Consider the following 13,731-nt stretch of genomic DNA (forward strand, 5'->3'; position numbering starts at 1 on the left):
CTTTTGGATCATCATTTTACAAATTAGTTTTATATTAGTTACACATAAAGCGTTCACGAGCCTTTGAAATAATAAAATATAATTTCCTATAATATTTACAACTAATTTTTATAAATAATAATTATAAAAGCGACAGCCGAAGGTTGCAAAAAAAAACAGTTTAATTAAAAAATTAATTTATTATTACAAAACTATAATTAATTATACGTGACAATTGTTCAGTGTGAAAAACAAGAGCGACTTAAAATTAAAGAAGCATGGTTCAGTCGGGGCATCGGGTTGTGTGGCATTCTTCGTGTTGGGTCGTCTTCACACGGCGCGATGCCCAGCCCCGGCTAACGAATCGAGTCGTGGGAATGTTTCGAAGCAAACTCTGGTCAGCAAATCCTGGCGTAGAGCGTTTCGTAACATACTCATTCATCGATGCTACGCGAAATACATCATATACTTAAAGTCAAACTTTACTGTCGAGTAATCTTATACTTTAGAAGATGGGTCCATAAATATTATTTACTGATAACCTTCAATAATATTATTGTGATGATTCAACACGGGAAACACATCGGGAAATTGAAAACAATTCCCAAATAGTGCAAAAATATTACTTTTTAAATAGAAAAAATGTGTCATTGGGTATCATTCAACAACTATTGTAGGTGCAAGAGCTTGTGATGGATAGGTTTAGGGATAGATGGTCGTTTATTACTTTCCCACTAAAATGCTACTAATTTACTGGCTAAACTTGGAATATACATATTTATCCGCTACAATACATACGCTGTATTATAAATACATCACCAACAATACTTGGCACGCTGACAATTGCGACTAGCGCTAATTCGCTGAGCGAGCAAACAACTTTTCAACAATGTAAAAGATCTTTCAATTGCCATTTAGTGCCGTCCGCGGACAATTTTATTGTTACTAAATAATGTTATTGCCGTATTAATCTGATATGGCATATCTTGGAAACCTCCCACAGCTGGGCAAAGGCTTAGTCTTTATTTTTTATATATATAAAATGAGAAGGGTAAATATGCAGATTAAGAGAGTTATGGATGCTATTTCAAAACTTGGGAAAAGTTGCTATCTTCCATTTTTGGAAACATTCAATCCATCCGCAGTCTAGACATTTGCGGAAAAATGATTATGCAGCCCAATAATTAAATACAAATCGTGCATTCAGGTGGCCTGAATTAATTAGTGTTTTGTGGCGATGATTTGTGAATAACTTCTCCACTTAACAGTAACGGTCTCTGTCAAGCGTTTATGATCACGGGCGGGGTCCGATTTGGTGGGTAACACATAGATGAAAAATATCTCGGTGTTTCTGTCGGTGGTCTCGATCAGTTGCTAGTGATCGACGTGTTTCTGGCCCCCGACACAAGTGAAAATCCTACAGGAGGCCATTGCGTACATAGCGTATATTTAAATGTTTTTGTATTTCAATTTACGTAACGACCATATTATCTGTTACTGTACTTTTGATATGTCTCCCGCAATATTCTTATTTCATTTTTTCCTCGTACTGAAGTATTCTCATAAATAAGATATGCTTAGAAACCAGTCATATTATGTAATAAATTTATTAGAATCGCGATATTTTGTACCAGTACTGGCACGGCGCCAGTTAGTCGTTTCTTAAAGATCTTCTTAGTTCCATATTTTATCCGTGCTTATCTACCAGAAACTAATTGTTATCTTCGAGAAGTTTACTCCATTCGTAAGTTTTAACATTAAGATCAACTATTTTCAATCTTTATAACAAATTACAGAGGTGGCAAACAAGCGCATGTTTCACCTGATGATAAGCGCATACCTACAGACCCCAGCAACATCAAGAGCATCCCAAGTGCATTACTGACCTATTCCCGAACTCTCCAGAAGTTCTGGCAACGTTACTCGTCACAGGAATACAACATTACATGAGATCAGTACCTACTATAAAACCTCTTTTGTTAAAAAATACTATTTATAAAACGCCTACTGTCTTGTATTTTCTGTCTGTTTATAGGTATTTTGGCTTCAAATCACGTCCAAAAGATATATACATGTAAATGTATGTATACAGCAATTCATTCATACAGCTCATTTCATACTGTATACCTTTAAGTCAAAATGTATAAACGTGAACGAAGTTACAAACATAGCAGCTTGTGTTACTTTATGATTAGATATTGTGAAATCACTCCAGCAGTAGAAGCAGCAGATCTTTGAAAGACGGAAAACATTAAGTAAAGAACCACTAAAACCGCTCGTAAATCTCTAACTAACTGCGTCGATCGAGTTCACTCTGTAGCTCCGGTGGCGATAAAACCGAGGGATATTTTATCTGACAGTGTTATATTACTATGAAGGAATACAAAAATGCCGACATAGCTTCGTGTAGACTTTAGTTCTAGGTAAAAAAATATAAATATAACTTCCAAGGAATTATTTTAATGCCCTGCCCTGCCCTGCGGTCACCAACCCGCCTGCCTGCAGTTTATCCTGCAGCGATCCTGAAACTGTTACGTGACAACTTGCAAATAAAACCAAAAGTCCAGAAGGATTTTCAAGGAGGGTTATAAAATATTTGATTTGCGAGCGCAATCTTCTCTCGCCCTCTCAGTATGCGCTTCGAGTGATATTTTTATGATAACAAACTGCAATTCCATCTGTCTTCTAAATTGTCTTGGATATCGAGAAGGGATATTAAGTGTGTTTGGGGTTACATTTCAGTTTTAAGTTATCTAAAGTTATACTCCCTATATCATGCAATACTCATATTATAATTGTAAAAGTAACTTTGTCAAAATATTACTCAATAAATACACTGGTTACTTTTCAACCGACTTCCAAAAAAGGAGAAGGTTCTCAATTCCACTATATATTGAAGTGAAACTTCTTGAGGCGCATGAGGGTGAAATTTTAGAGAACTGCAACGCGTTACGCGTCACTCTTTAAGCGTCCATACCACGTTGAAAATACACCGGTTCTCGTCCGATCAGTGCGATCGCCGAAGTTAAGCAACCTTGGGCGCGGTCAGTACTTGGATGGGTGACCGCCTAGGAACACCGCGTGACGTTGGCCCTTGGTTTTTTTTTCATTAGCTTTTTTTCAATTAGTTTGCCAAAGAAGTTTCACTTCTCACATGTGTACTTTGTACGCACGCATTTTTCTTTAAAGTACCGGTACGTTACCTCAGAACTTTTCACTATGTGTACCAAGTTTGATGATTTTATTTAAGCAAAAGGTATTGCATATCTGCAAATCAAAAGAGTTCAGTAAAAAGAAATAAAATTATTATTATTTGAAATATAAATAATCAGCACAGTAGACGCTGTTCTAAGCGACTCGAGGCCTTGATCCTGCGTCTCGTCTTCGAAATAAATTTAGTCGTTGTAGACAATATTTTGTTAGTCTTAGTATAACTAACTTTGTTTTTATTTCTTTCCTAAGCAAATACTAGTATTTATTCGGTCCTCTTTTAGCAATTTCTTAGAGAAACAGTTGTGATTCGTGAATGAAGAAGCGTTGTGTTTTTAGTTAATGTTTATTTAGTTTAATAAATAGTTTCAAGAAATTTGTAAAAGAAATTGCTGAGCTCGCTTTCACGCGCTTTCATTTGAGCATTTGAGGAAAAATTAGCATACAGCCTTCATCAGTAAATGGGCCAAATGGGCCATAAAATAACTTGTCAATTCTAACTAGTAAGGATTAAGTTCTGATACTTCTCCGACATGGGGAAAGTGACCTACGTCCAACAGTGGGATATTACAGATCAGGCTGAAGCGTCTAACTAGTATTTTCTGAGATTAGCGCGTTTAAACAAACAAACTTTACAGGTTTATAATATTAGTATAGATAATAAGAAACAGTCAAATTTGATCAACAGCCACATTGAGGATTGAGTGTATACCATGGTTCAGTCTAACATAATTCTCGTACATCTACTAACATTGAGAAAAAAAATAAGGTCGGCTTTGCCAGGGCTTCTAAGTGAATATGAGTAAAAACATGTTATGTATACGCGTCCTGAATACAAAACAGAACGTGATTTAACACGTACAAAAATATTGTTGTATACTTTGACTTGGAGACAGTTTTAGAAGTGAAACTTCTTTAGACTGGCCGTGACTTGACACTCGATGAGTCGACAATGCGTCACGATAAATGAACAAACAGATAAATGTACAGGAGCGAGTGAGATAGAAGACATTACTGGTCAAAACGCGTAAGCAACGCGTTTTGTGTGGCGCTTACGATCTTTGTCACTAGACTGTAACCATCGTCGATGGAACGAATCGCAACCTACCCTCCACACACACACTTTTGTTTCATTAAACATCTGCTTAAGTATTGTTTTAGAAGTTTCTATTTTAAAGAAGTGTGGAGCTCAAATGAAAAATTTATGTAGAATAATATGAATGGTCTGCGGAGACATGTTTCAATGCTCCATAGTTCAGTACGCTTGTTTGTCACCTTTGAAGTACCAAAAAAAAAAAAGAAACGAAAGCAAAAATGTTTTCCAACGTTACCTAGCATGGAAAATACATTGAAGTAAACAACGTTGTTAATATTTACCTAAAACTTCCCACAAGTGGTAGTAAACAAGCCAGTATGATACGCTCATCTACTTACATTATGGAGTAGCGGTGAGGCGACGTCAGTTCACGAGGCGAGTGACTCGCTCTGATAAACAGAGAGATGATTTATTACAAATTATGAGCGACCTCCTTCAAAACAAACCATTATTTAGCCTTCTTCATCTCGTGAAAGGATTATTAAGACTTAAGACGCCTTAAGTGAAAACCTTTTACCCTCAACAAAGGATTTTATGTAAATGACAGTATCGAGTATACCTTTAGGCTTTACGAAAGGTTTAATTATTTATACACATACTAGCTGTGCCCGCCGCGACTTCGTCCGCGTGGTATTTAAAAAAAATTGTTCAGTTTGCTTGCTATTTTACTCCTTATTATATCACCTATCTGCCAGTGGAAGTCCCGTTAAAATCGGTCAAGCCGTTTCAGAGATTAGTCGGAACAAACAGACAGATAGACAGAAAGACAAAAATTGTAAAAAATGTTATTTTTGTATATGTACCGTATATACTTACATAATATGAATTTATTTAAAAGCGGTTATTTTAATATTACAAACAGACACTCCAATTTCATTTATTTGTATAGATTTCTGGCAAGTAATTCGATTTCACCAAAAGATGTTTTGGGAACTTTTTACATCCCAACATGCTGAAAATTCAACTTCTTTTTGTGATAATTTTAAACGAAAGTTAAAATCTTTAGAATTTATATTTTCACTTCCACAACATTCCCGACTTCTAAATACTTTGTTAGATAGGATTGTGAAGATGTTTTTAGTACGATGTCATTTACCCTTTTCTTTATTGAGAAGAAATGTGTATTTCTTTTCACCCAACTGGTTTATCTATTGTATAAAATTCTCGTGTCACAAAGTTAGTTACAATACTCCTCCGAAACGGCTGGACCGATTTTTATGAAATTTTGTGTGCATATCGGGTAGGTCTGAGAATCGGCCAACATATATTTTTTATAATCTTAAGTTATAAGGGGGAATTAGGGGGTTAGTGCATGCTGTGTGGTTACGGCATCAAAGAATATAGCAACCCCCTATCCTTCCGTGGGTGTCGTAAGGGATAACACAGTTCCACTACCACCTTGGAACTTAAAGGCGACCGATGGTGGGATCACATGTTTATACTCGCTTATAAACGCGGCATACACAGAAAAAAAAGTTTATCACTAAATCCAAACATTACCAAGAAAATTTGTAATATTTCGCCGCTTTTTAAAGACCCGAAAATATCCCCATTTTATTTATTTATTTGTTTTGAAACACCAACGAAAAGTACACTACATTTACATAAATTAATGATAAAAAACGTTTAAAGACACTTCCCAGTAATAGGCGAATACAACTACATATTTAGAAAACGCGACCTGAACTAAACAAAACGAAAGGAAATTGATTAATATTAGAATTGAACAATGTGTAAATAATAACGCCATGCGGATACACACTGTGTAAGTAATGTACAGTCGCAAACACACGCCGTGACATTTACTTCGAGGTAACCGCGTTAGCTCTGACGTGACGCTCAACAACTCACCGGAGCCCGCCCGCTAATATGAATACACCGCGTTTGCCTTCCTCAAGTTCGTATGTAAATTCCGTTTGTCACAACATTCGCATTAATTCTCTTATTCGTGTTTTAGTTCCGTGTGGATTGTGGACTCACGAGTTGTTTGTTGTTGTTGTGTCAGATTTCAGTTATATTAGTGAATATGTTAAAGTAATGCTAGTTTTATTAAATTTGATATTATATAATGTTACGGGTCGTCTGTAAGTTACGAGATGGAGTTATAGAATTTAATGATCTTTAAGACTAAGCCCATCTCTATCCGATATCACGTGTATTTTTCCAACACGCTGTTCCATAGTAACTAGTAACGATTACTGTCAAGTATAAATGATAACTACTGGAACGGTAGGGAGAGTCACAAGAACAAACACGTAGACTGGAAACAAATATTGATACAAATGTACATACATCCCAATCGGGAATAGCGACACGCGACCGCTTGTGTTTAGACCCTCCTTTAGCTGTGACCCTCCCTGTGCTGTGCCTTGGTATAATTCCTGTTACTAAGGTAAATAAAGAGGACAACCTCATAACCATAGGACCTTGATACTATATACACACTAAGCGCCTTGTTTCAATTAATATTTAAGAGATGCTTAACGAAATAACATAATAACTTACTACGTCCCCGATCCTCTGTTGCAAATTTCGTGATATTTGCTAAAGCCCCTCTTCATTATGAGCCTTACGTATTATATAAACGCTATCTACATATATAATTAATACACCTATAATCGTTATTGATGAATTTTTCCTATTAAATTCATTCCATATATAATTAAATCGGGCTTGTTATAAGTTTTATGTAATTATTTGCTCGTATCATTTAACCTTATTTTTATTGAGTAGGGATCAACACACATTGATCATAGACTATACACACATTCAGCCTGCAACATCCCACTGCAGCTCATGGGCCCTTTTCTCCGTGTATCATTGTCATGGTCTTGTTTTACGTGACCACATTAATCTAAAATAATTTTAAAGATTCATCACTCATCATCATCATTGCAGCCTATCGTAGTCAACTGCTGAACGTTGGTCCTAACTGAGGTAGGGCACAGCAGGAATTTCCTGCTCAAAATATGGAGCAGCCCGACTGGGGTAGTACCTCGACCTTACAGAAGACCACAGCAAAATAATGTGCAGCTAGTAATGATCACAGCTAAATGGTGTGTTTTCAAGCAGTATTGTGTTCCTGTTGGTGAGTAAGGTGACCAGAGCTCCTGGGTAGGTTGGGGATTAAGTCGGCAACGCGCTTGCGATGGTTCTGGTGTTGCAGGCATCTATAGGCTGCGGTAATCTCTTACCATCAGGTGAGCGTATGCTTGTTTGTCGACCTAGTGATATAAAAAAAGGTCTCCACGTGTTCGCGTCAAAAATGGCGTGAACTCATGTATGTTGCCCATAGTCACCACGCTAGGCAGGTGCTTTGGTGACCGCAGCACTGGCTTTATCGCACCGAAGACGCTGCTGCCCGTCTTCGGTCTGTGTATTTGAAAGGTATTTGTTAGGTGGTAATCCCGCCATCGGTCGGCTTTTGAAGTTCCAAGGTGGTAGTAGAACTGTGTTATCCCTTAGTCGCCTCTTACGACACCCACGGGAATAGAGGGGGTGGCTTTATTCTTTACTGCCGTATCCCCACAGCAAAGAGTAACTCCTAACAAATATTTATTTTATTAACGCAGGTCATCACAGGAGGAGAGAAACAAAACTTAAAATATAAAACTTTTCAAATCACCATTCAAATGAAACCTCCACGGCCTAACTTACTATATTAAATATATTATGATAATATATGAAAATACTCTAATAAATACAGAAGCTAATAAAACTTATTTCATTAATATCGGTAGTTCAATAAGAAAACTAATTAGATTTCACGTCAGCGTAGCGCGACGTTTTCATTACAAATAAAGACGCCATCTTGTGATTGGAATTTGATACGACGTTCTAGAATGTTCATAACGTTTTTATCGAATTACTCGATATTTGTTTTCGTACGCGCTTGTACTTACTTGTCCTGTTCATTTGATTTTTTTTCAGCCTATAAACTCCTTGACACATATAAATTCTCTCTGTGACATATCCTCGTGAGGCCCAATCTAAATTTATGTACCTATAGGCTACAGCCCAAAACACTAAAATTAATTAATAGTAGTTGGGGCCCAAGACTTCATCTCTCCTCCACAGACGCCTGTCACTGTTAATGCAACGATTTTCGTTATATTTTTATACGACTAGGTCGGCAAACAAGCGTACGGTCCCACCTGTTTTAGCGCATGACCTTGGGCACAGAACACTGTAACTTTTTTTATTTAAAGAAATAAAATAAAATAGATATTCTGATTATTATGTTTATTGTATGTTAAGGATTAAGAGAATTTGTATTTTTCGAAAATTACAGCCGTACAGGTCAAGTTTGAAATATAATCCCATTGAGAGCCATCATAAGTTCGGGGACCCTGGGCATGGGCTCCGAGTGCTCTTATGACAGAGATGGAACTGCATAAGATCATTGTATACCAGTCGTGGGTAGCCCGGTCGGCTAATAATATAATAGACAGTAATAATATAGATGGACACGCCTGTAATGGGCATACACACTGTCTTAAATATTTTTTGATTTAATACTTTTAATTTAAAACTTCAGTACGCTTCCTTGAGAGGGCGAATGAAACTCAAAATGTGTAACTAACGTAGTCAGTGGGTTCATCCAGTTATGATACGCCGTCATTTTCGCAGTATAAGTTTTATTACCGAATATTTTTAATCGAAGTTAAATGGTAAAGTCAGTTTAAGCCGATGGTAAATACATCTATCTGTTCATGACCCCTGACAACTTAATGCATCGCTCCACCGCGTCTATCGGAACACGTCGATATTGAGCCTCGGACGTCAATTTATTAAAATCCACCAAGTCAATTTGGACCCGAAAAATAGGTAATAAAAAATTGTATTTTAATTTTAATAAACACAAAAGTATCGGATTATCCAGTGCTTGTAACTTGATACGGTTTTTTTTATACATCAAGGTCGGCAAACAAGCGTACGGCTCACCTAGCGGTAAGCGATTCCTGTATCTTATAGACGCCTGCAATACCAGAAGCATCGCAAGTCCGTTACTGACCCTACCTCCAATCCCCCCAGGAGCTCTGACCTAACCTTAGATTATTCTTTGATAAATATATAGTTAAAAAAATATGTTCAAAATTGTATAACAATTATATGTTGACAAGCATTAATTCCGCCGATAAACTGTCACGCAGTTTTGCGGATTATAAAATTGTACAGTATTTGGTTAAATAAAGAATTTATTATTTATTTATTTACTTACTCGCTACAGAAACGCGACATTACCTGAAATCAGTGTTATTTAGCTGTGATCTGTAAGGTCGACGTACTTCCCCAGTTGGGGTGCTCCAGATTTTGAGCAGGATATGTCCAGCTCTACCCTACCTTAGTTATTCAGGTTTTCATTGAATTAAACACTTACTATAAAACCCTTGTTTTTCTTTCAATATACGTTTAGTTGAGAATCGACTTTGTAGTATTATTTCATCTCCCGACGCCGCACATTCAAGATTGTTATTTACAGTACAATTATCTAATATATAAAGTTCTCGTGTCGCGGTGTTTGTAGTTAAACTCCTCCGAAACGGCTTGACCGATTCTCATGAAACATTGAGTGCATATTGGGTAGGTCTGAGAATCGAACAACATCTATTTTTCATACCCCTAAATGTTAAGGGTAGTCCACCCCTAATTTTTTTTTAATTTCTAGATAAATTATTTCTTTTTTATTTTATTATGATTTGGCATTGAAAAATAAATATAACCCTTAATTTTCACCCTTCTACCACCAATCCCTATTTTTAAATAGCGTTTAGCGGCAAGACAACGTTTGCCGAGTCAGCTAGTAACAAATAAAACTTTGAATTTCATCATATCAGTCATATCAGTCAGGCCAAGCATACACATTGGTAATGTCAGTCTGTTTCGGTAGTCGCGTTTACAGAGCCTCTTCATTACCAAAAAAAAAATGATAATTATTGTTTGTCAATTTCAATATAATTAGCTGAGATTCGATTCAGCCTCTAACATGCCACTGCTGGGCATAGGCCTCTTTCTCTGTGTAGGAGAAGGGTCGGAGCTTAATCCACCACGCTGCTACACTGCGGGTTGGCGGGTATATTCCCTACTATGAAAGATCGATATCAATATTTATCTATAACAACCGGGACCGACAGCCGGTGAGCACGTTTACCTGTCGGTCCCGGTTACTATCATGTACAGGTTAGCGGTAAGTTTGAAGAGGTACAATAGCTTTTTTTACACATTCTTCGAAGATGTACAGCGAAGGCAGTGGTAGTATTCTCAACGATTTAAATAATGATTTGCCACTGTCTAAATATCCGGCACCGTACAAAGGTATTATACTATTTTTTGGATTTTAAAAGCTCGATCAGCGTCTACAGAACTACTCCAGAAGATTAGGCCATATCTAAGATTTGACGCCACATATCCATGATATGCCAATAGCCCTATCTCATCAGTTGCTACTTAATATGTGCGCTTCAAAACAGACAAAACTAGCCATTATTGCAAAATTTAAGGATATGTTCTTTCCAGTTACAATACTTATCCAAAGTTATACCTAAAAATACAAAGGAATCCACGTTCTCAATGGGCAAGTTATTGTTGTTAATGTCAATTTTCGACACTATTAGTTGTTTGTTTAGTAATTTCGTTGTCAAAATAAGTTAAAAAAAATAGCAAATATTATTAAAAAAAAATTCTTCACGAACTTTTTGTATAGTTTTGAAATTTTGCTACAGCTAATTTGGACTCTCTACAACGATCCGGTATGGTCTAGTGGCTAGGATACCTGGCTCTCACCCAGGAGGCTCGGGTTCGATTCCCGGTACCGGAATGCTTTTTTTAGTCATATTTTTTTGTATAGAGTTTTGAAATCTTACGGAAGATCCGAGTTGAGTAGAAAGTGAGCTGTACCCTGCGCGCATTATACACTTTTATTTTATTAATTTTTTATTTTTTGCTCGTATTTTTGTTTTTTTTTTACCAGTTTACAAGTTTTAATTTGTTAAAATTTTAAGAGTATACATATTTATAATTAAAAATTTAAGTAAGAATTATTTACAGTTAGTTACGGTACAAATCATGTGTGCGTGGAATGCTGGCAGCATTTCCCCGTTGAATCGCTACGCCGATTCTGTGGGCAAAAATGCACCAGCCCTCTTGTCACCAGTGGAGGCGATAAGACGAAGAGTTGAATCTTTGAATAATATTTATTTTATAATTTTATTGCTACTTCAAGGCCAAGTGTTTCGACTGCAAAGAGAAAAAAGATGTAACTAGTGACGAATATTTGTAGTGTAGTTATTTTAGCCTTTAAAATGTTACAATCAAATTTTTTGTGGTTTTAGGAATATCGTTTCATATAAGATGCAAACGAAAGAGTACAGACGGGACGGGATCTCGAAACGATCGGCGTGTAATAATTGTGTTTGCTCGCAAACGAAAAAAAAAACCGACTTCAATTACATCGACAAGTAATACAACGTAGATCGACGAAAAAATAGTCAAGAAACTACGCGTTATCAAAGATTACTCAAAAAGTAGTTATCAGATCTAGATAAAATTTATATGTGACCACATGATAAATATCAGCTTTCGATCAAATTAAAAATTATCAAAATCGGTACACCCAGTAAAAAGTTATTGCGGACTTTTGAGAGTTTCCCTCGATTTCTCTGGGATCCCATCATCAGATCCTGGTTTCCTTATCATGGTATCAAACTAGGAATATCTCCTTTCCAACAAAAAAAGAATTATCAAAATCGGTACATCCAGTAGAAAGTTATGCGGTATAATACAACGTAGGTCGACGAAAAAAGCGTCAAGTAAAAACGCATTATTAGATATAACTCGAAAAGTAGTTGTTAGATCTCAAATAAATTTAAATGGAACCAATTGGCACACACCACCTTTCGATTAACACAAAATTTGTCGAAATCGGTCTAGCCGCTCAAAAGTTCTGATGTAACATACATAAAAAATAATAATAATAATACAGTCGAATTGAGAACCTCCTCCTTTTTTGGAAGTCGGTTAAAAAATTCGTCAGCGACGATCACGTTCGAGTCACGCAGCGTTATATTTTTATAGTTTTACTAATTTAAGCAACAATTATTTTATCGGTTAAAAATCATAAATCGAATTACTTATAAGAATAATGTTTTTAAAAATAGTAATGGCCTATTGAAAAATAATTAAAAATATATTCCGGTACCGGGAATCGAACCCGAGCCTCCTGGGTGAAAGCCAGGTATCCTAGCCACTAGACCATACCGGATTAACATTTACGGTCCAAATAGGCTAAATGATTAACAAGAATTCAAGAATCGATGTAAAACAACAATATCAAATTATTCATAACATCTTATTTTTTATTTTATTTTTTACTGAATAAATATTGTATGACATTGCTTTTTCATGTTTTGCTACGATTTACAAAATTTCGGTACAAAATAAAATAGTGTTCTTACATTAATATATAATTATCTACTAGCTGACCCCGCAAACGTTGTTTTGCCATATATTTTATTAATCTTCTCAACCGAAAAGTGTGATCGAGAGAGGCGAACGGAGCAAGAGAGAGGCGTGCGAGTACACATTTTCTTTCTGTCTTACTCTCAGAGATACTTACTATAGCCAGTTACGTTTCGTATATCTAAGACACTGCCTATTGCTAAAGAAGTTTTACTTCAGCGTATGTTCTAAACTGGTGGCTCGTTTTTTTCTTCTTATCTTCTTTTAAATAATTTTATTAGGTAAGTCCGCCTTTGTACACAAAAATATACACATTCTGTATATATTAGGTGTTAGTTGATCGTAAGTGCGTTGCCGACCCTACTCCGGAGCTCTGACTACCTTACTGGCCACAGGGACAATACACTAATTGGGAACAGTAATATTGAGCTGCGATCTTCTGTAAAATTTCCTTAGTCAGACTGCTCTAGATTTTGAAAGTAAATTTCATGCTAAATCCTACCTCAATGAGATATCATTGATATGTCTTGTTAGTTAGTCGCTAATAAAAATAATCAGGCACTTAGGCTATTATAATTTAGATATACTTTACACAACAAACTATTTAACAGTTAAAATATTTTAACCTTACCCTTTCCCTTCCTTTGTTAAAGCCTGTTACTAACCGCGCTATTTACTTCAAAGGGATTTTCGTCAAAATATACTCTGTAACAACGTACCTACTCTTAAGGATCAGATTGCGTAAATTACCCGAATTCATCTTGTAAGCTTAGTTTCGACAAAAACAATTCTATTATCTAAGGGAAATATAATTGACAATCAGCTAAAACGGTCTTAAGGATGAGTAAGCCTTGATTTGTAATTATTTTAGTATAAGCAAGTGACATTATTTTGACCATTTTGTAAACGTCTGTATTATAATAACATCGTGGTGAAGCTAATTCCGTACAATAAGTAGATCGTCATTTCAGCCTATCACAGTCCACTGC

The 13,731-nt window shown here is 36.1% G+C and overlaps 2 non-coding genes and 1 pseudogene across 2 annotated transcripts; 2 read left to right on the top strand and 1 right to left on the bottom strand.

The window, feature by feature from the left end:
- The first annotated feature begins 2,942 nt into the window (after positions 1-2,942).
- Positions 2,943-3,072, top strand: LOC123656782 (annotated as a pseudogene).
- A 7,958-nt stretch (positions 3,073-11,030) lies between these two features.
- Trnae-cuc lies at positions 11,031-11,102 on the top strand. The gene has a single exon. It is a non-coding gene; the product is annotated as a tRNA-Glu (tRNA).
- Positions 11,103-12,473: 1,371 nt separating this feature from the next.
- Trnae-uuc lies at positions 12,474-12,545 on the bottom strand. Its single transcript has one exon. It is a non-coding gene; the product is annotated as a tRNA-Glu (tRNA).
- Positions 12,546-13,731: the final 1,186 nt, after the last annotated feature.

Source organism: Melitaea cinxia, chromosome 9 (genome assembly GCF_905220565.1).
Source record: "Melitaea cinxia chromosome 9, ilMelCinx1.1, whole genome shotgun sequence".
Lineage (NCBI taxonomy): Eukaryota > Metazoa > Arthropoda > Insecta > Lepidoptera > Nymphalidae > Melitaea > Melitaea cinxia.